We start from the raw sequence: 14,024 nt of genomic DNA on the forward strand, positions 1-14,024 counted from the left end.
TCACTCATAATGTAAATAGAAAAGTTAATAAATTTCAAATTAAACACTCTGCCCTACTTACAAAGCTAGAGACCAATATGTCAAGCTCTCAACCACTCAAGTCTACCTCTTCGCAACCTCATCACAGCATTCTAGTTTGTTTCATCCCAACCTTGCAGTTACTCATAGACACTGAGAATTCCAAATGTGCAGCTCCCCCACATTGGATTGTACAATTTACTATTCTTGGAATGAATAAGCATCACACTTTAATTAAGGCCCCATTCCAGTGGATCTTTCTTTGAAAAACTTCACTCTTTCACTTCACATTTTGACAAATTTGTGCACGGGGTAGATTGTTGGTTTGACGTGCACATTATTCTGGTCTTGCAGACAAGTTGACATTAGCGCATGTCCATTTAAGTTTCATGTCTTTCTACTCAATACAATTTTGTGAAAAATTATCTAAAAAAAAGATAGCGATATTGCTCTGTCATTTATTAAAATGTCACAATAAAGCACGAAACTGAAAGCCAGTCTAGAGCTGCGCTATATCTGCACGAGGTCACCCCCAATCAAAAACGGAACCACACGAGCCAATCCTCCTCTTCAGACGAGAAGCCCTGCAAGACATACAGACGGGTCACAACATAAACAACCACAGAATGAGCCCACTGAAAGAGCATTCTCCAGATCTTCCCCTGCTTTTTTTTTTACAATAACTTATAGCACAACTTCCAGAATCTAAAACTTTCCCGTTTTCAGGATGTCGTACCACAACCCAGCCTTACATTCAAGCCTCGTAAGGGCCACACAGTCAAATCAAAATATTTACGAATATCAACGTGCATCAAAAACGGTGACAAAACAATAAATGCCTCTTGTGCTTGTCATCATTCTCGGAGACAGTGGCAAGCACATGGGAAGACGGTTGCAAGGCTTCTACCGGCTTGGGAGCATGGCGTTTCCTGACAGCATCAGGACCATATAGGTTACTGAGGCGAGGCTACCTTGCAATGCCAGCATCGAGGCAACTTGGTGGCACTCTAGGCATTTTTCAGTGATTGTTAAATACTATCAAACTTTGTCCTGCTGTATCACGTGTACTCCCTACTACCATGCCTGTCTGAGAAAACATTCAGGAGTACTATTGTGCGGCACTTGATTGAATCATGCATCACAGAATGCCCAAGTTTTCGTGCAAGGTAGTCCCAACAGCGAAGGCAGGATATGAATGTTTCAGTCCCATATGGTAGGCATCTGTGTTTTCAAAGTATTTTGTTTGTTTGTTTTCGAATCCGGGGGTGTTTTTTTTTATGGGTTCATTCTTTCCTACAGATCCAGTATTTTTTGTGTAAATTGATTATGACTTAAACCAATTTCCATAAAAACACAGAATCTGTGGGAAAAATTAAACCATGAAAAAAAAATATACCCCCAACTTCGAGAAAAAAAAAAATAAAAATTGAAAACACGGAACCCTACTAATATGCTACTTTGACCAATAAGAAGAAATTTCTTGAATATCTAGGTGAATGAACGCTGTTAAAGTCAAATTAGCCGTCTCCGCTTAGTTTCCATCCAAGTGTAGCTAGAGACACATATGGGTAGAGACCAAGCACTCGGCAATGCATTGTTCACTCTCGCAATTAAAAAAGAATTGCTGAGATCTTTTTTGGGGGGACATGCTGTTTACAATTTCTACTTCCAAGCATCTGTATGCAGTTATAGAAGTCACAAAACAGTTAGCGAACGCTCTATTATATGCCGTATCATTTGAAGCACAAGCGTAGCAGAAGCTACAAGAGTGAGCTCCGGCGTATCAACGTCCCCGCCAAACACGCACACTCGAGCAGTGAAAACAATGTTGAAAGCAACATGCTCATGCTCACAACCTACTGTAATCCTGACCCCACGGAAGAGTGCCAACACACAGGAAGTGGCCACAGTGCTCCATCACGCTATGACTGTTTCTCAAACATTGATATTTCCCGGACCTCTTGTGGATCGGCGGAGATGATGGAGGACGCCGTTAGTGGTGAGGGGAGGGAAATCCGTACTGTTATATTGCTCTCTTGATGGCACGCTGTCGCAATATGCGATAGGCACAGGCTGAATTCTGCCCAGTCAGGGAAGCATAAGCGCTTGTCTGGAGCAGATATGATCGGCTGCACCGACGAGCAAACGGCTCTCTCCATCTGGCTGCCGGACAATAAACACATCCAGAACAAAAAAAAAAAAGAAGAAGAAGAGCTGATGTCTTTCATCGGGTTAGTGAGTTATTACCCATTTGGTTGAGAATTAATTTTGATTACTGACCATCGACCACTCACATGGTTACACCAGCTGTCCCAGAAAAATGGTCGCTTGTTGCGATGGAGCTTGACGCTCCAGGAGAATTCTTTTTTAGTCAGGCATAAAAAAGAAAAATTTCACACTAACGCCAATTTCTTGAGCAGGGCGCATAGATGACTGCCCAGTTCGATTCTCTTTCTCTCAGCTCATTTGCACATTTGTAAATATTCTCATCATCTGCATTATCTTCACAAATATTTCTGCCACACCGGGTATAATATTTCGAAGTCTGGTTGCATAGTTGGGTAGTTAAAAAATATCAGAGTTAGAAAAATGCTCTCGGTGAGTCTGGGCACTTCGACTGTCTCTGTAGTCCTCTGGTTGTTGTTGGCCTCCCCATTTGCCCAGAGATAAACCATCGGCGCAGTGGTCAGGCAGACTCTTTGCACCGACGGCGAATGCAGCACGATCTGCCGCTCGTCCAGGTTCTTCCCCGTGACCCTGGCGAACGGATTCAAGGGACGCCATCATCACATCACCCTCCACACCTTGGGCAGCATGGTCACTCGTCGTCAGGCCAGTCGAGAACGCTGGGAAGGTTGCTGCGACGTTGCTGTGCCTCTGCTACAACAGACATCCTGTCCACTGTATCCACGCAAGCAGAGGTTGTGCTCGCTCCAGACTTGTGGTCCACGTGCCTAGTGTTCTCCGTGAGCTATGGTCTTGAGTCTTGAAAGACGGACTCAGTACGCCCTTGCAAATCCCGATCTTTCAAGACCTGCTCAAACATGTAACGGGAGGCGGAAACTTTTATTTGTTGTGCGGTTTCGCCCTAAAAGGGGGAGTTGTAATGTTGCTTCTTTGATGGCACGCTGTAGCAATATACGATACGCGCAGGCTGAATTCTGCCACGTGAGGGGGGGGCGTAAGCGCTCGTCTGGAGCAGATATAGTTAGGGTTCTGCGTTTTCGGAGTTTATTTTTTTTATCGAAATTGGGGGTATTTTTTTTTTCGGGATTTAATTTTCTCTTAAAGATTCGGTGTTCCTTGCGTAATATGGTTAAGTCATAACTAATTTATACAAAAAAACACCGAATCTGTAGGAAAAAATTAAACCCCGAAAAAAAAAAAATACCCACAACTTCGAGAAAAGAAAAAACACCGAAAACGCAGAACCCTAGATATAATCGGCTGCACACGAGTAAGTGGATCTCTCCGTCTGGCTGCCGGACAATAAATGCTTCCTGAACAACCCTGAACTGCCGAGTCGTAGGCATCTCCGCCAAACGTAACAGTACCGAAAAACCACCCTTTAAGTTTTCGCTTTCTGGACTTTCGAACTGGAAATCTATTTGGATTTCAGGTTTTCGGAAGCTATTTCTGTCTGCAATCTGGATTTTAGGTTTCCAGAAACAATTACAGTTAGATTTCCACTTCCAAAATTTAGATAGCAAAAAGTTATACTGGGTTCTTCAGTGGGGAAGGTATAAGTTAATTATGATAATGATTTAATAAATGGACAAAACTTGTGGAATTTCCCTTGTTGCTACCTATCTTGAAAAATGACACAACGCACTTGATCAACAATTTGTAGTCATTTATTGATCGCTATCGCTTTGGATCCCTAGCTTACCCACAAACTAAGGGCTAGTGCAAGGGTGGCCAAGCTGCAGCTTCCGAGCCGCGTGCGGCCCTTTGCCTGTTGAAGTGCGGCTCGCAACTCCCTAATAAACCTCCTCCTCCTCCTCCCCCCCCCCACCCACCCACCCACTCACTCACTCACTCACTCACCCACTCACTCACTCACTCACTCACTCACTCACTCACTCACCCACCCACCCACACCCACACCCACACCCACACCCACACACACACACACACACACACACGCACCCGTACGCACACACACACACACACACTCACTCCTTCCCCCCCGGTCACACGAGCACTTCCCCAAAAAGAGGAATGAAACACGGTTTAAATTGAAAGACAGGTTGTGGTTTGGTAGTATTGTGCTACTGCTACCTTACGTACAGTTGGACTGCATTTGAGTCTGATAGATTTAAAGTATTTCGTTTCATTTATTGCTCCGGACAAAAGTTAGCGTTATTTTGCGATTTTCATGTATCTGCATAAAACTAAAAACAGACATATCATGCTCGACGTTGCACGTCCGACATTCCTGACTCTTCCCATTTTCCTAAACGTCCCTGTATGTCGATCGTAACACCAGAAACCGGCATTTTAAAGCTTAAAAACGAGACGTTGCGAATATGGGACGCACACTTTCATGCAAAGCTGACGTCAAGTGACTCAAATCGAAAAACATGCAAATTTACAATAATATTGCTATCCCTTCTGGTGAAAGCTCAGCAACCGTTGCATTCGTTTTTGCGCACCAAACGGTGACTCCCAAAGAAAGCAAGAATGCAGTGTTGTTTTCTTAATTTTAAAAATGTACATACACTTGCAGTCGTCAGTGGCGTCATCAGTGGCTTGCACTGATGACGCCTCAAAACCGAAACTCTCGTAGCGTGATTCGTGACTGCGTCCACTACTGCCCAACCTCGTCGTCACGCCACTTCTGCAAGCAGTCGCAAAAATTACCAGTAAACAAACAAAAAAAAACACCGATACAATTATCTTGTAGAATTTCAGCTCATTTAGGAACAACTGCATCAATATGCATTACATGTTGCATTAAAGTTTAAAAAAAAACATCAAACCTTTTTTCGCCGGAAAAAACTAAATATCAATGTTAAGTCTGGTAACATTGTATTTTTGCAGAATCTTTGCCAAATCTTTTGAAAAGTTTGGCCCATCACTAGTAATAACAGAATCACTAGTAATAACCAGAGCCTAATGAGAACTTGTTCAGCGAGTTTCTGATTGCCAGCTTGAACTTCGTAAAATGTGCGAACCACTTGCAGATTTATGAACGCACTGCAGCTGATTCGCGCAAGGCGTGCTACCCCTCTGTCGTGTCCGTGTGGTGATGACAACTACAGCCCGAATACTTATGAGTTTAATATGACCCAGAAGAGCCTCAGTGCCTAGCTTGCGCCATCGGTAGCTCGCAGTTCCAGAGTACGCGCTCAGGGATCGCGCGCACAGGGCAATGCCGATCTTCGTCCTTTATGCGCGAGTGGCGCCGCGCTGGACATCACACTCCTTCCCCCTCTAGATGCCGTCGCCATATCTTTGAGGAGGTCGCCTTTGACGTTGAGGTCTAGCGGAACTGTTTGATGGAACCAAGTCGGCATTGGGCTGCACTTCTGCTTGAGCCTCTGGGGCACATTGCTGTTCTGCTGGTGACGGTTCCCCAGTCGTCGGAATGGTCCACTGCGCTGGTAAACCTTGTGGGCCATTACTGGTCTTCGCTGTCGAAGATGCTTCTGTGACAAAATGTCTCGGGTGGTCTGTTACCGGGTTCCTTATGTGATCTTCGTGTCGTCGTACTGTGCCTTGGTCTGTTCTGATGATCCAAGAACGAGATCCAAGTCTTCTTATGATTGTTCCTTGGATCCACGACGGTTTGCCTGTAAAGTTCTTAACGAACACCTCTCGGTTAACAGAAAGATTTCTGGGAGACTTGGTTGTTCCTGGTGTATCCTCATCTCTTCCCCTTGCTTGCGGTTGGAGGCGAGTGATCGCCGTTGACAACTCGCGACCCAACATCAGCATGGCTGGAGTCTGTCTCGTCGCGCAACTGATGGTGGTGTGTTGCTTAAAAAGAAACCGAGCGATTCGGCACGATAAGCACCCCATCTTATCCTTCGACACCGCTTGTTTGGTCTCGTAAACCATCCTTTCAGCTTGTCCGTTGGTCGCCGGATGGTACGGTGCACTCGTGACGTGTCGAATACCGTTATTCTTAAAGAACTGTTCGGTTTCGGCTGATACCAGTGACGTACCGTTGTCGCTGACGATCTTGCGTGGTACTCCGAATGTTGCGAATACATTACGGAGTTCCTGGATGAGTGAGCTGGAAGTGATGGTGTTCATTTGACGAACTTCCAGCCATTTGCTGAAGGCGTCAACTATTATCAGCAACATCTTGCCTTCAACGGGTCCGGCGAAGTCGATATGTAATGTATCCCATGGCGTCGTCGGTCGTTGCCATTCCGGAGAAGGTGCTTTGGGCGGTGCCCGTTGATGCTGTTGGCAATTGCTGCACGTTCTTGCCTTGGCTTCGATGTCTCTGTCTACACCAGGCCACCAAACGTAACCTCGTGCAGCTGCCTTCATGGCCACCATGCCTCGATGACCTGCGTGGAGTAGCTCGAGGACGTGAGCTCTGGCTGCACTGGGAATGACTACCCTCGTGCCTCGCGTCAAGCAACCGTTAAGTGTCGACAGTTCAGTGGCGATAATTTTGTACAGCCCGCACTCGTCCTTGCTCAACTCTCCCAGATTGCCGTGATGTATGGCCTTGTAGACGAGTGCCAAAGTTTTGTCTTGCGCTGTGAGCGCTGCAATGCGTTCTGGGCAAAGTTGAGGAATAGGCGAGCCGGCCAACATCAGTACATCTCCAGGTTGGCAGGGCTCGTCGACACAAGCAGGTAGCGGTAGTCTGCTCAGAGCGTCTGCGTTTTGATGTAATCGTCCCCGTCTGTACTTCAACTCGTAGTCGTATGCACCTAGTTTGATGCACCATCGTGTCATACGCGGGGATAGCACTTGAGGTATTGTTTTCGAGCCTCCAAGTATTCCCAGAAGTGGTTGGTGGTCCGTGTAGATGGTTACCTGTCGTCCAGCGATGTATTCATGGAAGTGACATACTGCAAAGACAATGGCCAACCCTTCTTTATCCAGCTGGGAATAGTTTTTCTCTGCTGCTCCTAGCGTCCTCGACGCAAAAGCAATCGGAGCCTCACGTCCCAAGGCGTCTCTCTGAGCAAGCACTGCTCCTACGCCGTAAGGGGACGCGTCGCAGGAAAGAAGCAGGGGCTTGTTTTCGTCATAGTGGGCAAGGACCGTGGATTCCTTGACTAGTTGCTTGAGCTTTCGGAACGCTTCCTTGTGACTGTCCTTCCAGAGCCAAGGAACATTTTTCTGGAGAAGCTTGTACAGGTCTGTTGCGACTGTAGCTCTGTTCTTGAGGAAGCGGTCATAAAATGCCAACAACCCCAGAAAGGCTTGCAGCTCAGGTTTCCCGGTTGGCTCTGGAGCGTCTAGAATCGCTTGCACTTTGTCAGCGGTTGTGTGAACTTCTGAAGCATCAATTTTGTGTCCCAGGAAGGTAGCTTCGCTGACTGCAAACTTGCATTTTTCTTTTTTTAGTCTCAGACCGGTGCTGTCTAATCTGGACGGTACTTGTTCCAAACGCTCAGCATGTTCTTTCTTGCTCGCTCCACTGATGATGATGTCATCTAAATAGACACTTATTCCGTCTATGCCGGCGAGTGTTGTTTCCATCATTCGCTGGAAGATCGCTGGTGCTGCTGAAATTCCGAACGGAAGTCGTGTCACTCGGTACAATCCTTTCATCGTATTGATTGTAAGTACAGCTGCCGTCTCTTCAGTTACCTTTAGTTGCTGGTATGCTTGGCACAAGTCTAGCGTGGAGAAAGTAGTTCCGCCTCTGAGGTTCAAGAGCACTTCTCCTGTTGTTGGTAGCGGATAACTGGCCTTTTTCGATGCGGCGTTTACCGTACTCCTGTAGTCGCCACAGAGTCGGATAGCTCCGCTCTTCTTGCGAACAAGTACAAGCGGCGTAGCCCACTCAGAGTGTTGAACTGGCTCAATTATCCCTTGGTTCTGCAGCTGTTGAAGCTCGTCTGTCACCGCTGATTGTAGCGCGAGAGGAACAGGGCGAGCCTTGCAAAACTTTGGCAGGGCTCCTTCCTCCAGCTCCAAGTGCACTGGAGGTCCCGTGTATCCAGCGATGTCGTCTTGGAATACCTTGGAATGTCGTTGTAGCACTGCCTCCACCTCCGGTGGCGTGGTCTGCTGCTGCATCTGATTGATTCCTTGAACTCTGATGTTGAGCGCGTCGAACCAATCTCTACCCAAAAGGCTGCAGCCGGCCCCTTTCATTACCAGAAGCGGCAGTAGGTAATCCTTGGACTTGAAGCGTACTCGAACTTGAAGCGATCCCAGAAGTTTCAGGCCTTCGCCACTCCAAGTGTAGAGCTCCAAGTCGTTCTTCGTGAGCTTTGGTGGGTTCTTGGGCCAGGTTGAGCGAAATGTGTCTTCGCTTATCAACGAACAAGCGGCTCCAGAATCGACCTCGAACTGAAGTGGTTTACCTTCAATCCGAAGGGAAACATAAAATTTCGGGAAGCACCTTCGCGTGGTCAGCTGGTTCAGCTCATGACATGTACATCTAGAAGAACACGCTGGCTGGCTCACCACTTCAGTCGCTGCTTCAACGTTGTAGTTAGCTTTCTTGTAGCCTGTTTTACCTTGTTGTTTTTTCTTTGCAATGCATGCCTTTTCAATGTGTCCTTCCTTTTTGCAGTAGTGACACTCGGTAGTCTTGAATCGGCAGGCCTGTGGGTCGTGTTGACCTGTGCAACGATAACACGGACGTCCCTTGTATGAAGCGGACTTGTTGCATGCATCCGTTGTCTTGTTGACCTGGAGATCCTCCTTGTTTTTTATACTCTGTTGTTGTTTCGAGGCACTCTCAGCACGGACGGCGATGTCTAAGGTGCTTGCGAACGTTAAGTTCTTTTCTGCGAACAGACGTTGTTGCAGAAGTTCGTCACGGATGCCGCAGACAAACCTGTCGCGCAGCATCACGTCCAGTGGCAGTTTAGTGTCCCATTGTGGAGTTGCCGGTTGTGCAGCCGTAGCCACTGCATCGGGTGCTGCTTGTGACGCCGGTTGCTGCGACGCCGGTTGCCGTGCCGTTGTCGATGCCACAAGCGTAGTTGCGGAAGCTAAGATGCCGAAATTGCAGTCTCCAGCCAGCATTTTGAGTGCCGCAACGTAGCTGTTTATGGACTCGTCCGGTAGTTGGTCTCGCCTCTGGAAGTTGTACCGGCTATAGAGCTCCAAAGGTTTTGGATCGAAGTGCGCGCCGAGGATCGTCACGAGTTCTTCGAACTCGACATCCCCGGGTCCTCTGGGTGCTACCAACGCTCGTACGATGTCATATGTTTCTGGACCGCACAGCGTAAGTAGGACAGCTCGCTTCCTGTCCACGGCGCTGATGTTATTCGCCACGAAGTAGAATCCGAGGCGCTCAATCCAGGATGCCCATGACTTGCCTGAGAAGGCTTCCATTTTGCCTGACTTAGACATGGCTCGAGGTCTGAGGTTCCAGGCGTCGTAGGTCCTTGATTACTCGTCGCCAGTGTCGTGTCCGTGTGGTGATGACAACTACAGCCCGAATACTTATGAGTTTAATATGACTCAGAAGAGCCTCAGTGCCTAGCTTGCGCCATCGGTAGCTCGCAGTTCCAGAGTACGCGCTCAGGGATCGCGCGCACAGGGCAATGCCGATCTTCGTCCTTTATGCGCGAGTGGCGCCGCGCTGGACATCACACCCTCCCTCCGTCCCCACCCCTCCCCTTACCCGACAAGGAAATACAGAGTGTGAACAGGCCATATGCGCCGCTTAGAGAATGCATGTTCAGCCTGATGAATGGTTCGCTGTCGGGACAGTGTCTTGTGATCCACAGCGTTTGTGCGTGTGCGTATTTATGCATAAAGCAGGACAAGTGGGCTGAAATTTCTTGCATTAGTGTAGTGATGTGTAAAAGAAAAAAAATAGGTCACAGCACATCACGCGAGACCACTGATTGGGTAGCAGCTGCCATTGTTATAAAATCAACAAAAGGCAAGCGATCCGGCCGATAGTTCGAGGACACGCTCTGATCACGACCCGAGCGAACGTGTCTGTTGGCTTCTTCCTGCGGGATCTGATGTCGTCAGAGGAATCGCCGCTTCGAAATGACCGGCCGTTTCCCGGAAGCCACACGGCAGCCCGGTGAGCCAGAGCTCACGCATCCAGCGATGTTCCGGCGCACCGACCGACCTGTAGGTCACGGCACCTCATCTAGCTACACACTGCAAACTAGTTGGCCAGTGCGGTCTTATAATACAATTACTCAATCCGCTTGGCAGCGTGGGTAATGTGAGGAAGCCCGACGCCCACTGGCATTGGTTTCAATGTGACACGCATTTCTGACACCAGGGGTGTGTCACAATCTAACCGTGATGAAAACGCACGTTATAATAAGCGTGCGAACACTGGATCCTCTTCACGCCTGCCAAGCATCAAGCCGAAGCGTGGCTCATGCTTGGGAAGAGTAAATCCTAAGCGTGGAAAATTACCCCGCTTAGAGCAAGCGTGTAAAAAAGTTGCAAGAGTCATGCTAGCGCGAAAATTTTTAGCGTGTACGGCAGGTGTTCCCATGGAATAGTAATCGGATATTGCTGGCGGCCGCACGCCGTGTGGACCGTGCGCCAGACAGGCTGTGAACCGCGGTTGGGTCACAGAAAAGCCTTCACCGAGCACCCCTGACGGCAAAGCGACGCACTTCGTCAGCGAGAGCCCCTTCCATAGGGAGCCATTCTGCAAACAGGTCAAGATTACAGTACTCTAATATACTAAGCTAGCCCACTTAAAATCGAAAACAAATAGAGTGAAAAAAAGGAGTGGGCCAACTTTTGGTGTGCGATCCAAAAAATTTGAAGAAGGTGCTAGTTTTAGATTTTGTGACCTGCGAAACTTGCGACTGCAGGGAGGGGCGATGAACCAAAGACCTCTGTCCTTCGCAGTCAGCAATATTTGCTTATCTCCAGCCCCGGCTAAGTAACTGCACATCCGCTGAGGTTGCCATTGACCAGGGCCCTGCAATTAGTAAACGTGGACTATACTTTGGTGTTTCTTAAAAAAAAATAGTGAATCGTGCCAAAAATAGGGGGCGGGTTATCTTTCGGCGCTGGGGCGTCTCTCGGGATTTTACAACAGGTTGTGCTCGTGCTTCGGCCTCGCTCGCACATAAAGTGAAATAAAGTACAGCCCAGTTTATTCCCTCCAGAAGCCACGCCAGCCGTGCAGCTCACATTGCCAGAACCCAGATGAAGAAACGGACGTCTCCGAGAAGATACAGTGGTGGAAAGAGCCAACGAAGCCACAGGGGCGTGCGGTCTCGAGCTACATGCGAGCTGGGCTGCTAGGTCGGTTGCGAGATTAATGGCTATCTGACCTCGCTATGTTTGATATGAAACAGGACCGCGCTATCGGACGTAGCAAGGCCGGATAGCCAGACAATAATAGCTGCTAATCTTGCACAAGGGCTCACTGTTCCTGTGCTTCCTCTTGCTGCCAGCATGATTCATGCGCGTAGCTCGAGACCACACTCCTCTAGCTTCCTTAGCTCTTTCCATCACTTACATGATACGTGAAGCCATTATAGCACCGTTTTTAATGCCATGAATCTGAATAAACGCCTCCGTAACTGACCAATATTTTTCACTATGTAACTGAGAAATGTTCTAGGCTATTTAGTGCATACGAATTATTCGTGATATTTGCTTTATGGTGTATTCGCACGACGGAGTTTCTTCCCGAGGAGAAAGATAAACGTCATTGAGTTTTGAGGTCACGTGCTCCGCGTCACGAATGTTCGCTGATCCCCCAAGCTCGCGGCGTGCTCGCGGGGTCCCGAGGAGAATCTGTGACAGGCCTAGAGAATCTCCGCCGTTCCATCGGTATCCGTCGAAGCGGTCGGGCCCCCTCTTTTGTCCCCCTGCTTTTGGGGAGGGGTAATGACAAACAGCTTTGAAGTGTGGGGTGCCTTTCTTTATTTTTTGCTTTCCTTTTTGTTCGATGAGCTTCCGAAAGTCGCCAGCAGGCTTGAAGTGTGGGGTGTCTTTTGCTTATTATTCTTTCCCTGATTTTTGTTCAATGAGCCCCCGAAAGTCACCAACAGGTTTGCGAAAAGAAAGACTCTGGCGACCCAACTACGAGACTCCGTGGTGCGAATGCTCGCTTGGATTTTCTCCACTTCCTCCTCATTCTCGTGCCGTTTCCTTCTCTCAGTTCTATGATGTACTCGGCTTTCTCCGGGGATAAATATCTCTCGTGCGAATACACCATTATAATTGAGTGCAGGGAGAAAATGCGCTCTCTTTTTTTCCATAAAAATGCTTTCCCAGAAGACAATTTCAGACTGGCTGCCGGCTGACAGTCCTTAAATTTGAAACCGCACACTATCGCCCGTTGGACTTCTAGGGTACAGTCAGCAGCAAAAGTTTGTGGGGCAAGGGAGCGCCAGCCAAAATGACAGGCTGCTCTTTCTGACGGCGCATTGCCGCTCTCAAGACTCAAGCTTCGCGCATGCGATTCCTTTTGTGTACGCAGTCATGTTGTTTTGCTCACTTCCGGTGTTTACGTCCGACGGGCACGAGATAACAGGGACTGGCGCATGGTGCCACGAAATGTTATCGGTATATGTATTATGCGAGCTTCGTTAAGACCTGTCCAAACAGGACACTACAAAAATCGTCAGGCAACACGACTCCTGAAAAAATCGTCAAAAATTGCAGCAGGTGCTTCAATTTGGACAATTTTTGCAGGAGTCGTGTCGCCGGACGATTGTTGTGGCCAAGCCAACATCATGACTTTTCTCGCCTCCACTTTTTTTTGACGTCGGTGCTCGTCAGATTTGACGTTACACGCCACCTGCCAATTGGGACTTGAAAAGAGGCGGAGGCGTTCAGCGATCGACCGACAGCCAACAGAGCGTGTGAGTGGCTCTCCGGACCCACGCGATGAGCAGATCAAAGCCGCCGTGGAGGGCACGGGCGAGACTTGACAGGGAAGAAGTTTCCCCCCGGCAAAGAAAAAACAGCCGGAAGCGGAGCGCCGAACGATTTGTTGGAGTCGTGACGATTTTTGTAGTGTCCTCTTTGGACAGGCCTCTTCACCCAGCACGGTGGCTAAGTTAGACGTGCGGTATGACGGTTGCCAAAGCGGCAGCGGTCTCAATTATCTCGTGCGCGTCGGACGGAAGCGAGTAAAGAAGACGTGACTGCGAGCACGAAAGGAAGCACATTCCCGAAGCGTGAGTCTGAGCGCCGTCAAAAAGCGCTACCAGTCATTTCGGCTGGCGCTCCCGCGCCCCGTAAACTTTTGCTGCCGACTGTGCATACACTGAGATAAAACACTATGGCCGGTGCACGGGCAGAACCCAAATAATAAAAAAAAAAAAGAAAAAAAACTGACGTTTTCGTGAAGGCTCATAAACGCGTACCCCCCCCCCCCCCCCCCCCCCCCCCCCACACACACACACACGATAATAATAAATAAAAACGCACGTTATTTAGGTGAGCGAGTTGTGATTTATGGTAATCTCGGCCAGACCGCTCCGCTCGTGTTCGGAAGTATGTGAGGCACTCACCTGTGTGACTGAACAATTGGCAGGGACTTACCTTGAGCAGTTTACTCACCTAGGCACTCCGCGTCAGGAGACTCTTTGTAAACCTGAAAAGCAGCTCAACTCGAGAAACGAACGACACCACTTTCCGTCTCACACTCCGGTTGATCTTCCTTTGCTAAAACACACCTCCAACGGTATCTGTGTGTAGCCCGTGTCTGTCACCGTTGTCCGCGCCGCTGTATCAATCCGCAAACTCTGCAGGCAAAACGGGCAAAACAAAAGCAGAAAAGCGTGCCTTGCGAACTCCACGCCACTCCACGCATCCAACGTATCCGTGATCCGCTGGTTCCGCGGTTCCGCCAGTTCCGCCTTCAGCGCCAGCTCGCTCGCTTCCGCAGTGCTTTTGTTGCG

This window comes from Ixodes scapularis, unplaced genomic scaffold (genome assembly GCF_016920785.2).
Source record: "Ixodes scapularis isolate PalLabHiFi unplaced genomic scaffold, ASM1692078v2 PGA_scaffold10__122_contigs__length_95168666, whole genome shotgun sequence".
In the NCBI taxonomy this organism is placed as follows: domain Eukaryota; kingdom Metazoa; phylum Arthropoda; class Arachnida; order Ixodida; family Ixodidae; genus Ixodes; species Ixodes scapularis.